The sequence below is a fragment of the Elephantulus edwardii genome, unplaced genomic scaffold, assembly GCF_000299155.1.
Source record: "Elephantulus edwardii isolate Elephantulus edwardi_28Jun2011 unplaced genomic scaffold, EleEdw1.0 scaffold00167, whole genome shotgun sequence".
Taxonomy (NCBI): Eukaryota; Metazoa; Chordata; class Mammalia; order Macroscelidea; family Macroscelididae; genus Elephantulus; species Elephantulus edwardii.
Genome location: NW_006399917.1, coordinates 7,691,847 through 7,705,800, shown reverse-complemented (window position 1 = coordinate 7,705,800; position 13,954 = coordinate 7,691,847).

Here is a 13,954-nt window from a genome sequence, read left to right as displayed (position 1 = left end):
AGAGATATCACCGTGGGTGTGCTCACCAAGTTGTGCCAAATTTGGAGGACAACCACCTGAACTACTGACTGGAAGAGATCTATATTTGTTTTAATTCCAAAGAAAGGTGATCCAACAGAGTGTGGAAATTATTGAACAGTATCATTGATATCACATGCAAGCAAGATTCTGCTGAAGCTTATCCCAAAAGAACTGGAACAGCACATCAAAAGAGAACTGCCTGAAGTGCAAGCTGGATTTAGAAGAGGTTGTGGCACTAAGGATATTATAGCTAATGTCAGATGGATCTTGGTTGAGAGCAGAGAGTATCAGAGGAATGTCTATCTGTGCTTCATTGACTATGCAAAAGGATTTGACTGTATGGATCACAACAAACTGTGGCTGACTTTGAGACGAATGGGAATCCCAGAACACTTGATTGTACTTATATGAAACCTATACTTGGACCAACAGGCAGTCTCAGAACAGAGCAAGGAAACACTGCGTGGTTCAAAATTGGGAAGGATGTGTGGGAATGTGTCCTATCTCCATATCTTTTCAATCTATATGCAGAACAGATTATCTGGGAGGCTGGGCTCTTTGAGAAGTATGGCATTAAGAATTGATGTAGACTCATCAACAATCTGCGTTATGCACATGACACAACCCAGCTTGCTGAAACTGAGGCGGATCTGAAGTGCTTGGTGCAGAAGGTCAAAGACTACAGCTTTAGGGAGCTCTGGTGGCCTAGAAGCAAGAAGCTGTACTGCAATCCCAGTGGTGTACTGTCTGAATCCACCAGATCCTCTGCTGGAGAGTGAGGGAAAATCTCCTCCTGTACCAGTCACATAAGATTTGATGGTACACACAAAAAACAAAACAAAATATTTTTTTAAAAAAGGACTGCAACCTTCAATACGGATTGAGGCTCAACATAAGAAAAAAAAAACACAAAACAATGATTCACACCACGGGGCCAATTGGCAGCACCATGATGGATGATGTAGAGATTGAGATTGTTACAGCTTCAGTTTGCTTTGCTCTATAGTCAACCATCTTGGTAGCAGCAGCCAGGAAAATAAAGACGAATTGCATTGGGAAAGTTTGCCGTCAGAGTCTCCAAAGTACTGAAGTGCAACAATGTCAGTCTGGAGACTAAAATGGGTCTTAAACAGGCCATGGTCTTTGCAATCACTTGCTATGTGTTAGAGAGCTGCACAATGACTAGGGATGATAAAAGAAGAGTTGATGCCTTTGAATTTTGGTGCTGGAGAAGAGTATTTAATATACCGTGGACTACTAGGAGAACAAACTAGTTCATCCTGGAGAGGGTGAAGCCATGCTGCTCCTTGGAGGCAAGGATTTTGAAGCTCTGTCTGACATACTTTGGACATGTTGCAAGGCAGGATCAGTCCTTGGAGAGGGACATCATACTTGGAAATGTGCAGGCAAGGAGCAGGAGAAGAATACCTTCGATGAGATGAATTGATTCAGTTTCTGAGGTAATGGAGATGGGCGTGTTGGAGACAGTGAGTTTGGCAAGGATAGAACAGGGTTTAGGGCTGTTGTACATAGGGTCGCTATGAGTCACAGATGACCCGATAACACAAGACACCAACAACAATAACCCAAAGATACAGGGTTTGACTCCATCAGCTGCTCTAAGGGAGTAAGATAGACAATCTACTCCCATACATGTTACTGCCTCTCAAAATACACTGGAAGGTCAAATATGGGTGGGTTCTGACTCAGTGGTACACACAAAAAAACAACCCAACACTGTAAGTGAAGTTCATCATGGCATCAGTATTGTAAAAAGACCACTTAACAATCAGCAATAGACATGTATCTTTTATATGAAAACCTTGCTTATTGGAAGGAAGACTTGAAGCACTTACCTGGTGAGACTCAAAAACTATAGCCTTTAGTATAGATTGTTGGTTTTTTTGTGTGTCATCAAGTCACCTGCAAACCATAGTGACCCTATGTACAGCAGCTCTGAACACTGCCCTGTGCTAAGCCAGTCTCACTAATTCTAACACACTCACCCCCATTGTCCCAGTTACTGTATTAAACCAACTCATCTGGATCTTCCTCTTCTGTGCTGACCCTCTATCCTTCTAAGCTTGATGTCCTTTTCTGAGGACTGATCTCTCCTGGCCACAGGTCCAAAGTATGTGAGACAGAGCTTCAAAATACTAACCTCCAAGGAGAACCTTGGTTTTACCATTTACAAGACAAACCTAATTGTTTTCTTGGCAGTCCATGATATGTGTAAGACTCTTCTCTAACACCACAATTCAAAGGCATGGAACTTTTCTGTCATCCTTAGTCATTGCTCAGGTCTCTGATGCATATCAAATAATTACAAAAACCATATCCTGAATTAATTGCTCCTTAATCTCTAGATTGACATCTTTACTTTTCAGAACTCTGGAGAGGTCCCTGACAGCTTATTTTCCCAGTACAATTCCTATTCTGATGGCCTGACTTCTGGTATCAAGAGTGTTGTCTGTGGAGCTGAGCAAGCTGTAAATGTTAACAACGTCAATCTCTTTTATCTATCATGGTGTTGCCAACTGGCATAGTGCTGAGAATCTTTGTTTTCTTGATGTTAAGCTTCAGCATCAGCCCTCGACCTTCAGTAGCAAGTGCTTCAGGTCTTCTTTAGTTTCAGCAAGAAGTTTGTATTATCTGGTTAAGGTAGATTGTTGATGAGTTTTCCTCCAATCCTGATGCCACATTAGTCCTCATAAAGTCCTCCTCCCCTAATGGTCTTCTCTGTATATAGACTGAAAAGTTATGGAGACAGGATTCATTCCTGATGCACTCCTTTCCCAATTTTGAACCATGTAGGGTTTCCCTGCTCTGTTCTGAGGACTGCTTCCTGGTCCACGTTTAGGTTTCACATAAGCACAGTCAAGTGTTCTGTAATTCCCCTTGTCCTCAACGTTAGCCACAAATATTCTCTCAATTGGGGTAATATAAAAAATATTGATAAACAAAGATTGAAGTGGTTAAATATTTAATTTTACGTGGAGCCATTGAAGCATCACTCAAGAAATGTAATGGCATACTGCATTAAACAATGAAACACCACTTTGAGGACTAAGTTCTGTTAGACTCAAGTTATGATAATTTTATCTGCCTATAAAAATGTGTAAGATTGACAGTGAAGAATAAAGACCACAGAAAAATTTGAATTATGGTGTGGACAAAGAATATTCATTATGTTATAATCTTCCAAAGAACAAACAAAACTATATGAAATAAATACAACTAAAATGGATCTTAAAAGTCAAGATGAAGAGACTAAGATATTTTCAACATGTTATCAGAACTATTTTACTCAGATATAAATCATGTTTGTTAAATTATAGAGTCATCAAAAAAAGATAATCATAACAAACAGATTGACATAACAGGCTTGAGATAATGTGATCAAACACTTCAGGGGCTTTAAGGATTACATAAACCTAGGTAGTGTTTTATCATTTTAAAAGAATGTTGTTAAGAGTCAGAACTGAATGACTGGTACCTAACAACAAAACATTTCTGAAGTTTCTTTTAATGTCTTATTTATTTATTAATTAATTATTATTATTATGAGCAAAGATTACCAGAAGTATGCCTATCTCTGTTTCATTGACTATGCAAAGGCATTTGACTGTGAGTATCACAACTAATTGTGGTTAACCTTGAGGAGAAAGGGAATCCCAGAACACTTGATGTGCTTTCGTGAAACCTGTACTTGGACCAAGAAGCAGAACAGAACAAGAAAACACTGCATGGTTCAGAATCAGGAAAGGAGTGAGCAGGGATGCGTCCTGTCTCCATCTTTTCAATCTATATGCACAACAAGTATTTTGAGAGCTTGGGCTTTATGTTGAGGAATGTGGCATCAGGATTGTAGGAAGACTCATCAACAACCTATGTTAAGCAGATGATACAAACTTCTTGCTGAAACTGAAGAGGACCTGAAGTGATTGATGCTGAAGGTCAAGAACTATAATCTTCAAAGTGGGTTGAAACTCAACAGCAAGAAAACAGAGATTCTCACCACTAGGATAATTGGCACCACCGTGATAGATGGAGAAGAGATTGAGGTTGTTAACAATTACAGCTTTCTTGACTCCACAGTCAACACTCTTGGCACGAGTAGTCGGGCCATCAAAAGATGAATTGCAGTGTGAAAATCAGTTGTCAGGGATCTCTCCAGAGTACTGAGAAGCAATGAAGCCAGTCTAGAGACTAAGATATGCCTGGTCCAGAGACTGATCTTGACAATTACTTCCTGTGTATCAGAAAGCTGGACAATAACTAAGGATAACAGAAGAAAAATTGAAGACTTCTAGTTGTGGTGCTGGTGAAGATTCTTGAACATACCATGGACTTCCAAGATAAAAAATAAGTCTGTCTTGGAGAGGGTGAAACCAAGTTTTTCCTTGGAGGCTAGAATTTTAAAGCTCCATCTCACATAATTTGGGCACATGGCAAGGAGGGATCGATCTTTGGAGAAGGACATTATGCTTGGAGGTATGGAGGGAAATTGCAGGAGAGGAAGACCCCAGATTAATGGGGGTAATGGGTTTAAGTGTGCTGGAGTCAGTGAGACTGGTTCAGGATAGGGCAGGCCTCAGAGCTGTTGTAGACAAAGTTGCTATGAGTCACAGGTGACTCAATGGCATATAACAACAATAGCACCATATATCTCTGTGGTGTTTTAGTTCCCTTAATTACGGAGTCATGCTTTCTGAGGTGCTCCTTGTTATTTTTTGCTGGGTGCCATCAAGTTGACTATTACTCTTAGTGATCTTAAGTACAACAGGATGAAATAATTTTCAAATTAGGACAATATATATACCTTTTGCCATACGGAAGCCCCTTGTTTTCAGTCTGTCTCGTTAATGTTCCTCCTTTCTTTCACTGATTCTCTTCTGATGTAAATATACAGTCCTTCTCTAGGAACTTCAATCTCCAAACAACATACTCAAAATATCTGGCTTCCCTTTAACAAGACAAAACTGTTGGTTCTTATTGCAGCTCATGGCATATTCAGTATTCTTTACCAAAAAAACATTTCAAAGACATCGATTCTTCTTCAATCTTGCATATTCATGGTCTAACGTGGACTTGCATTTGAAGCAAGTGAAAATATAGTATTTTAGGTCAGGCAAATTTTAGTCTTTAAAGTCATATACTTTAGTACTTTAAAGTAATACTTGGCCCCAGAGTTGCTTATTGTTAATTCATTGTTTAGTTTTATTTCCTGTTGCTACCATTGTTATTGGTTGTGGATTCAAGAAAAATTAAATCCTTGAAATGCCATTTTTTATTGTTGCAACACAATGTTCTTAATTGATCCATTTTTACAATTTATTTTCTTTATGCAGTGATATAATCCCTACTGAAGGTCACAATCTCAGCCTTCACAATGCTCACTACAATTTGTTATGATTCTCATATTCAAATGTCTTTTAATAATGCATTAAACAAAAGTAAACATCTTTCTGGCATTCTCTGCTTTCAGTTAAACTCCATCTAACTTGAGCAGTGATATCCCTTGTGCTTTGTCCTCTTCAGAATCCAGTTTGAATTTCAGGTAGTTATTTGTCAATGAAGTATTTCAGCCAGTTTTCAATAATCTTCAACAAGAACCAGTATAATTATCAATAGAAAAAGACTTAAAAAAAAACACTTAAAGAAAGTGGGACCAAACAAGAATACCCAATGTCACCACTTTTATTCAATATTGTATTGGAAGTGCTTGCCAGTGCAGGCAGTATGACAACAGAAGGAATAATAGGTGTTCAGATTTGCGAAGTGTTAGTTAAACTGTCACTATGATATGATAGTGTACACAGAAAACCCCAAGGGGGAAAAACAAACAAGACAAAACAAAACAAAAATACCACCCAAACTATTAGAGGTAGTGGACCAATTTAGTAGAGTGATAAGATACAAGATGAATAGCCAAAAATCAGTAACAAAGAGAACTCTGAGAAAGAAACTCAGAAAACAATACCATTTACAATAGCCAACCACAAATTGAGATATTTTGTAGTGAATCTAAATGAAGACACAAAAGACCTCTACACAGAAAACTAGAGAAGAGACACAATAAAAGACCTAAGTAAATGGAAAAAGTTTCCTTGTTCAAGCATAGGAAGACTCAATATTTTGAAAATTACAATCCTACCAACAACAATCTACATGCCCAATGCAATCTCAATAGAAATACCAAATTCCTTTTTCAAGGAGATTGAAAGGGAAATTGTTAACTTTATTTGGAGAAGCAAGAGACCCTGAAAAAGCAAAGTACCTCTGATAAACAAAAATGAAGTGGGAGGCATAGCATTCCATATCTTCAAAACTTACTACACAGTAGTAGTAACTGAAACAGCATGGTACTTGTACAATGGCAGGTCCATGGACCAGTGGAACAGAATCACGAACCCAGAAATGGACCCATCTATCTATGGTTAACTGATATTTGACAAGGAAAGAAAACACATCAAATAGGAAAATGACAACCACTTCAACAAATGGTGCTGGCAATATTTGACTGCTACTTGCAGAAAGCTGAAACAGGATTCACATCAGACACCATTCACAAAACCCAATTCAAGGTGGACCAGAGACCTGGGAGTAAAACCCCAAACCATAAATCCCTGAGAGACAAACTGGGAGTAAGCATAGAAGAGCTAGTCAATGGTATAAAGAGATTGCCAACTATAGCCAGAAATACACAATCTGAAGAGGACAAAATCGATGAATGGGACCTTTTAAAGAGTAAATCTTTGTGAACATCAAATACTTTCAAGGACTTCTACAAGTTTATAAAGAACAAGTATGTCTGTTTAAACAATAAAGTGTGCTTGATCCAAGCTATGGTATTTTTAATTGTTTCTTATACATTTGAAAGATGAACAATGAATAAGGCTGACAGAGGAAGAGTCGATGTCTTTGAATTGTGGTGCTCTAAAAAAATATTGAATAAATCATAGATGCAAAAGAGAAAGAAAAAAACACGAAGAAGAAATCAACCAACAGTGCTCCTTAGAGGTAAGAATCATAAAACTTCATCTCAACTTCTTTGAGCGTATTTTCAGGTAGAATCAGTCCATAAAGAGAAATCGCATGCTGAGAAAGAGAGAGGGTCAAGGAAAGAGGAAAATTCTTAATGGGATGGAATTCTATACTGATTATAAAAATGGGCTGAAATATGGCAGAGATAATGAAGCTGATTCATGAAAGGGCAAAATTCAGATGTGATCTTTAGAAGTCGACTCAAAGGCACCCACTAATAACAACAATATAGTAGCAAGGTCTTGTGAATAAAATAAAAAAATAGTCAAGCAATTCAAATTTAAGAATTACTTAAAATAAATTGGATTTCTCAGAATTTTTAAAAAAGAATTTAGGTGGGTATTGTTGTCATGTACCAGTAAGTCTGAACTGACTCACAAATGATTCTCCAGAGGGCTTTGAAGAACAGTATTACTCCCTCAGAGAAGTTAATGCCTTTGCCTTGGTAGTACAGTTGCTTACCACTAAGCCACCAAAGCTCGCCTGTGTTAGGTAGTGTTAACTTTCTTTCTGACAATGCCGCAAATAGCATTTTCCCCTCTTTTGTCATAGCCTTTTCTAGCAACATAAAAAAATAAATGTAATAGTAGTGCATCAATTTTTGAATAAAAGGTATATGCTTTTATTTGTGTTGAAAATAAGAAAACATTAACTTGACTCAAATATATTTATTTATTCAAAGAGTATTCAGGATTTTTTTAATTAAAAAAGCCTTCAAAGTCATTCATTATACAAGATTGACTGTTCTGTAATCCACCAGGATGAATATGTCATAAATGTAAATAAATATAACCTCTATTTTTTAGCTGAAATGGCATAAAGGCATTATATCTTCTCATGTACAGACTGAGTTTTATTCTATGCATAAGTAATCAATATGGCATATTCAATTCATTGTAGCAATTCTAGTGGAAACTAAGTGATCCTGTTCAAATTGCCTAGTTCTCCTCCTCTCAGAAGTCATTTTCTGTAATAAAATGTCTTTTGCAAGCATGTATTTTCCGATGGTGTCTATGAAGTTATCATCATAAATGATGAGGCACAGAATTTAGATTGAGTTATAACCCAGAGGTAATATATTTATTTATTCTCAATTGATAAATGATAGCATTTTTTAAGTTAATGGTCAGTATGTTAGCACTACAAACATTTAGCCATTATGTCTTCATTTATTTTTAATTTATGAAATTAAACTATTAATAATCATTTATATCTTTGAGCATAGCAATCAATACTGATTAAAGAAGGATAAAATGGATACTAGGAATTTCTATTTAGAGACAACACCTTTCCATTTCATGTTACAGAGAAAATTATAATGTAATTGCTATTTGATAAGTGTATTAATATCAACTTCTAACTTTATGACAGACTTAATTTTTTCTTTTCTTTGAAATCAGCTGATGAAGCAATGCCTATAAAAACCAATGCCCCAGAAGCCACATCTGTTGAAATTATAAGGTGTTATAGAAAAGCTTGACTGGCCATGCACATTAATCATATGGAGGGAAAGTAAATCTCATTGCATATCCACCTGTCAATGACTGTGTAGAGCTTATTCCGAGTGCACTTGTTATTTATGCATATTTTCCTATGCAATTCAAAATAATTTTCCAGCTCACATTACCCTCGCACATCAAAATGTATTGTGGGTACAGCACATAACTGTATAGTATATAGCTGTATAGGTGTGCTTTGAAATTTGGGGGGGGGGAGAAACAAATGCTGGACACAGACCTTCTTTATCTGACTGTGTCAGAATAACTTGATTTTGCTTTTCATTCACTTTCAAAAGAGATTTTCCTCATGAAGTATAAAACTAATGGCACAAGGAAATCTAAGTCTCCATTTAAAGGTCCACAGATGCATTGTATCAAGATTGCTAAAATAACTGGCGTAGTTTGTAGAAAGTAATTTGCATTCTCAGAGTTTTGTAGAGTTATTGTATCCAAGAAGGTAGTAACAGAGTGGTTGAACGGATATTAATTTTCAAGCATGCCAAGACAGAATAGGAAAACTTTTATACATATATTCACAAGAAAAATGTGTGAATTTGGAATATAAATTTTCAAATATTTAAGAGATTAATTTAATTAATGGAAGTTTATGATTTTAGGAAGTTCTTGTGGCACAGTTGTAAGAAAATGCACCACTAGGGCAAATGCATTTTAGAATAATTCAGCCATTCTAAGAGAGAAAGATGGGCAAACTTCTTTCAGGAAATTTATGGCCTCTGAAAACTTACTGCAGGGTAAGTTATGGGTCGGTTCAGACTTGATGGTACACAAAAAACCAAAGACATAACAAGCATTATGAAGCTACAGAAAGGCAGATTTTAGCCCAATATAAATAAAAATTGTCAGGAGAACAACCATTTGGCCAACTGACTGGAAGAGATCTATATTTGTTCCCATTCCAAAGAAGGGTGACCCAACAGAGTGTGGAAACTACAAAATAATATTGATTTCACATGCAAGCAAGATTCTACTGAAGATTATTCAAAAAATGACTGGAAAAGCACATCAGCAGAGAATTGCCAGATGTCCAGGCTGGATTTAGAAGGGGTCGTGGTCCTAGGGATATTGTAGCTGATGTTAGATGGATCTTAGCTGAAAGCAGGGAATACCAGAAGAATATCTATCTGTGTTTCATTGATTATGCAAAGGCATTTGAACTGCGTGGATCATAACAAACTCTGAGAAGAATGGGAATCCCAGAACATTTAATAGCGTTAATGCAAAATCTCTACTTGGACCAAGAGGCAGTCGTCGGAACAGAGCAGGGTAACACTGCATGGTTCATAATTGGGAAGAGTGTACGGCAGGGATGTGTCCTATCTCCATACCTTTTCAACCTGTATGCAGAGCAGATTATCTGAGAGGCTGGGCTCTAGGAGGAGAAGTGTGGCATCAGGATTGGTAGAAGATCTATTAACAATCTGTGTTGTGCAGATGACACAACACTGCTTGCTGAAACTGAGGAGGACTTCATGCACTTGCTGCAGAGAGTCAAGGACTGCAGCTTTAAGCATGGACTGAGGCTCAATGTCAAGAAGGCAAAGATTCTCACCACTGGACCAATTGGTAGAATCAGGATGGATGGCGAAGAGATTGAGATTGTTCACAGCTTCTGTTTGCTCAGCCCCACAGTCAACAGTCTTGGCACCAGCTGCCAGGAAATAAAAAAACATATTGCTATGGGAAAGTCTGCTGTTAGGGACCTCTCTAAAGTACTCAAGAGAAACAGTGTGTCTTTGGAGACTAAGGTGCTCCTGATACAGGCCATGGTCTTTGCAATCACTTTTTATGCATCAGAGAGTTGGACAATGACTAGGGAGGATAGAAGGAGAATTGACACCTTTGAGCTGTGGTGCTGGAGATGAATATTGAATGTACCATGGACTGCCAAGAAAACAAACAGATTCATCTTGGAGAGGGTTAAATCAGACTGCTCCTTGGAGGCAAGGATTCTGGGCTTTCATCTGACATACTTTGGACATGTTGTAAGGAGGGACAGGTTTTTGGAGAGGGACATCATGCTTGGGAGGGTGGAGGGACAGCACAGGAGGAGAAGACCTTCTATGAGGTGGATTGATTCAGTGACTGGGGTAATCGGGATGGGTGTGTCAGAGGCAATGCAATTGGCACAGGACAGAGCAGGGTTTAGGGCTGTTGTACATAGAGTCGCTATGAGTCGCAAATGACTCGACGGCACATAACAACAACATTTGCAATAAGTCACAATCATTTTCCTTCATGCATTCCTCATGTTGTTGTTTTAGTTTTAGACATAGAGTCAAGTGCAGCTCATAATGATCCTACAAACAATGCATCTGAACTCTGTCCTACTCTGTGCCATCCTCATCATCTCTGACACACTTGAACTCATTGCTCAGGTCACTGTGTTAATCCATCTTGATGAGGGTCATCTTCTCCTTCATTGACCCTCTACATTTTCAAACATGGTTTTGCTTCTCAAGGCAAAGTATCTCCTAGCAACAAGCCAAGAATATGTAAAACAAATATTAACCATCCTTGCTTCCAAAGATCACTCAGGCTATTCTTTATGTAAATCATAAGATATTAATTTTTCTCTACAATAACACAAAGTCATTAATTTCTTTTTCTGTCATCCTTAATCATTGTCCATATTTTAGATGTATAACAAGTAATGGAAAACACCAGGGCCCAAATTAAGTGTACATTAAGTTTTAAACTATCTAAACTAACAAAACTATCATTGCTTCTCAGCAGTTTGGAGAGGTATTTGAAAATGTCCTTGCTAAAGCAATACATCTCCTGATTGCTGGTGCCAAGGATGTTAATCTATATTGTTGAAAATTTCATTCTTTCCTCCACTTGCCATGATGTTACCCATATATCTAGTGGTGAGAAATTTTGTTTTCTTGATGCTGAGATGCAATCCATATTAAAGGCTGTAGTCTTTGGTTTTGTGCAGAGAACATTGAAAGTCTTCTTCACTTTCAACAAACGAAACTGTGTCATCTGCATAACACAGATTGTTGATCAGTTTCATCCAATTCTGATGCCCCATTCTTTATCATGTAGACCATGTTATAGAATTATTTGTTCAGTGTATAGATTGAATAGATATGAAGAAAGGATACAGCCCTGACACATATCTTTCCTGATTTTGAACCATGTAGAATTCCTTGCTCTATTCAGGCAACAACTTCTTGCTCTAGGCATAGATTTTGTATGTGCATAGTAAAGTGTTATGGGGTACCCATTCTTCTCAGTGTTAGGCATAGTTCTTTTTATAAGCCACAAAGTCAACTTCCTTTGCAGTCAACAAAGCATAAGCAGACATTTTTCTGGTATACTCTGTTTTTACACAGAGGCTTTTGATAACAGAAATTATATCCCTGGTGCCATGGCCTTCTCTAAATACAATTTTAATTTCTGTTGGTTCTCTTTCAATGTACTGTTCCAGTTTGGATAAGCATCAATGGTATACTGTTTGCATGTAATATTAATTGTACTATTGATAATTTCCACATTCTGTTGGATTACCTTTCTTAGGAATGGGAATAAATACGAATGTCTTCCAACTAGTTGGCCAGCCAGGTAACTATCATTCAAATTTCCTAGCATGAGATGTTTAAATATAATATGTTGCAAAGGAACTCTGGGAGCCTAGAGGTAAGAAATTGCACTTCAGTCCCAAAGAGGCATAATTTCTACCAGCTGACCAGTGGGAGAAGGATTGTAATCTCCCTCTGTGTGATTTATTGCCTCTTAAAATCCTGCAGGAAGGTCAACTATGAATTGGTTCCAACTAGATGGCACACAACAATAGTATTACATTAACAGTTAAAACTTTATATTGTGGACACTGCCTCAGCTACCTTCACCAGGAGCACCAGTATCATAGATGTATATCTTTTCCAATAGATTATCTAGATAGCTGTCTTCAAGTTTATTAGTGTGGCCAACACTGTGCTGCCACCTAGAGCACTATACCATGGACCGACAGCCCAGAGACCATGGGCCTACTACCTGGACGCCCTAGTCCTACTACCTGGTATCCTGGCCCTCCCTCTTGGAAACCAACCCACTTCAACCCCTCTGTCCTTCACCAGGAGCATCAACGTCACAGCTGAAGGCATTTTCTTCCCCTCCGGAAGCTTGAGCTCCCTTGAGCTGGGGACCGTTTGGACTTGCCTAGCTACAACAATTGTATGGAAAAGAACGCTGTTAATTCACAGACCATATTTCTCCCCACATAAACGAAGTCTTCCCTTGAGACAAAGAATTAGAGACAAATTCAAGCAGGGTGAGATGTCCTTTCTTCATCTGCAGCTGTAAGCTACTGAGTGAGGTTATCAGACCAAGGCTCTGCTAGGCCTCGCACCAAAAATGTCTACCACAACAATGCCACAGAAGAAGCAAACTAATTCATACCCTGCACAAAACCAAAACAAGATATCACTCCCAAAAGTGATCATAACACAGTCTCAATAGATTTCCTGAACCCAGAAAGTCTGATGGAACTTTCAGACACAGGATTCGAAAGGACGCTAATTAAATATTTCTAATAAATGACAAAAATCAAAGAATTATCAGACTCTGTAAGCAAAATCCAAGTGGAACAACAACAACAACAACAAATCAGAAAAAAAAATTTAAAAATGTAGCTGAAACAAGGCATTAGATTCTGGGGTGAGGAGAAGGGAACCAACAACAACAGAAAAAACAAACAAACAGAAAAAACCCAAGAAACCACAATCCAAAATGTAAGTAGTAATGTTTAAGATGCTGTCAACATATTGGAGAGACATATGGGTAGAGTTGAAGAGATGGAACACAGAACCAGTGAAATAGAAGATACAATTCTCAGCACTGATCTGCTAGAAGAATAAAGTAGAATCAAAAATGAAGGAAAAAGATGAAAGCTCAAGAATAATGTGAGACACCATCAAGAGGTGTGCACAACCAAGGTCCCAGAACAGGCAGAAACAAGTAAAGACACCAAGAAAGTTGTGGAAGAATTACTAGAAGAAAACTTCCTGGACAGAATGAAGTATGAGATAATATATATTTAAGAAGCTGAACGAAAACCATATATAATAGACTCCAAAAGAAAAAAACACCAACACATATTATAGTAAAATTTGCCAGAACCAAAGATAAGGATGTAACTCAGAAAGCAGCTAGAGGGTAATAAAGGGCAGTGTATAAGGGAGACCAAAAACGATTAAGTGTCAATCTTTCAGTAGAAACAATGGGAAAGGGGAGACAGTGGAACGACATATATCAAACACTCAAAAAATAAAACTGTCAAACAAACCCAGAAAAAACGTCCACCAAATATGACAGAGAGATCAGGATATTCTCAGAAGAGCATTACCTAAAGGAGTTTTAAA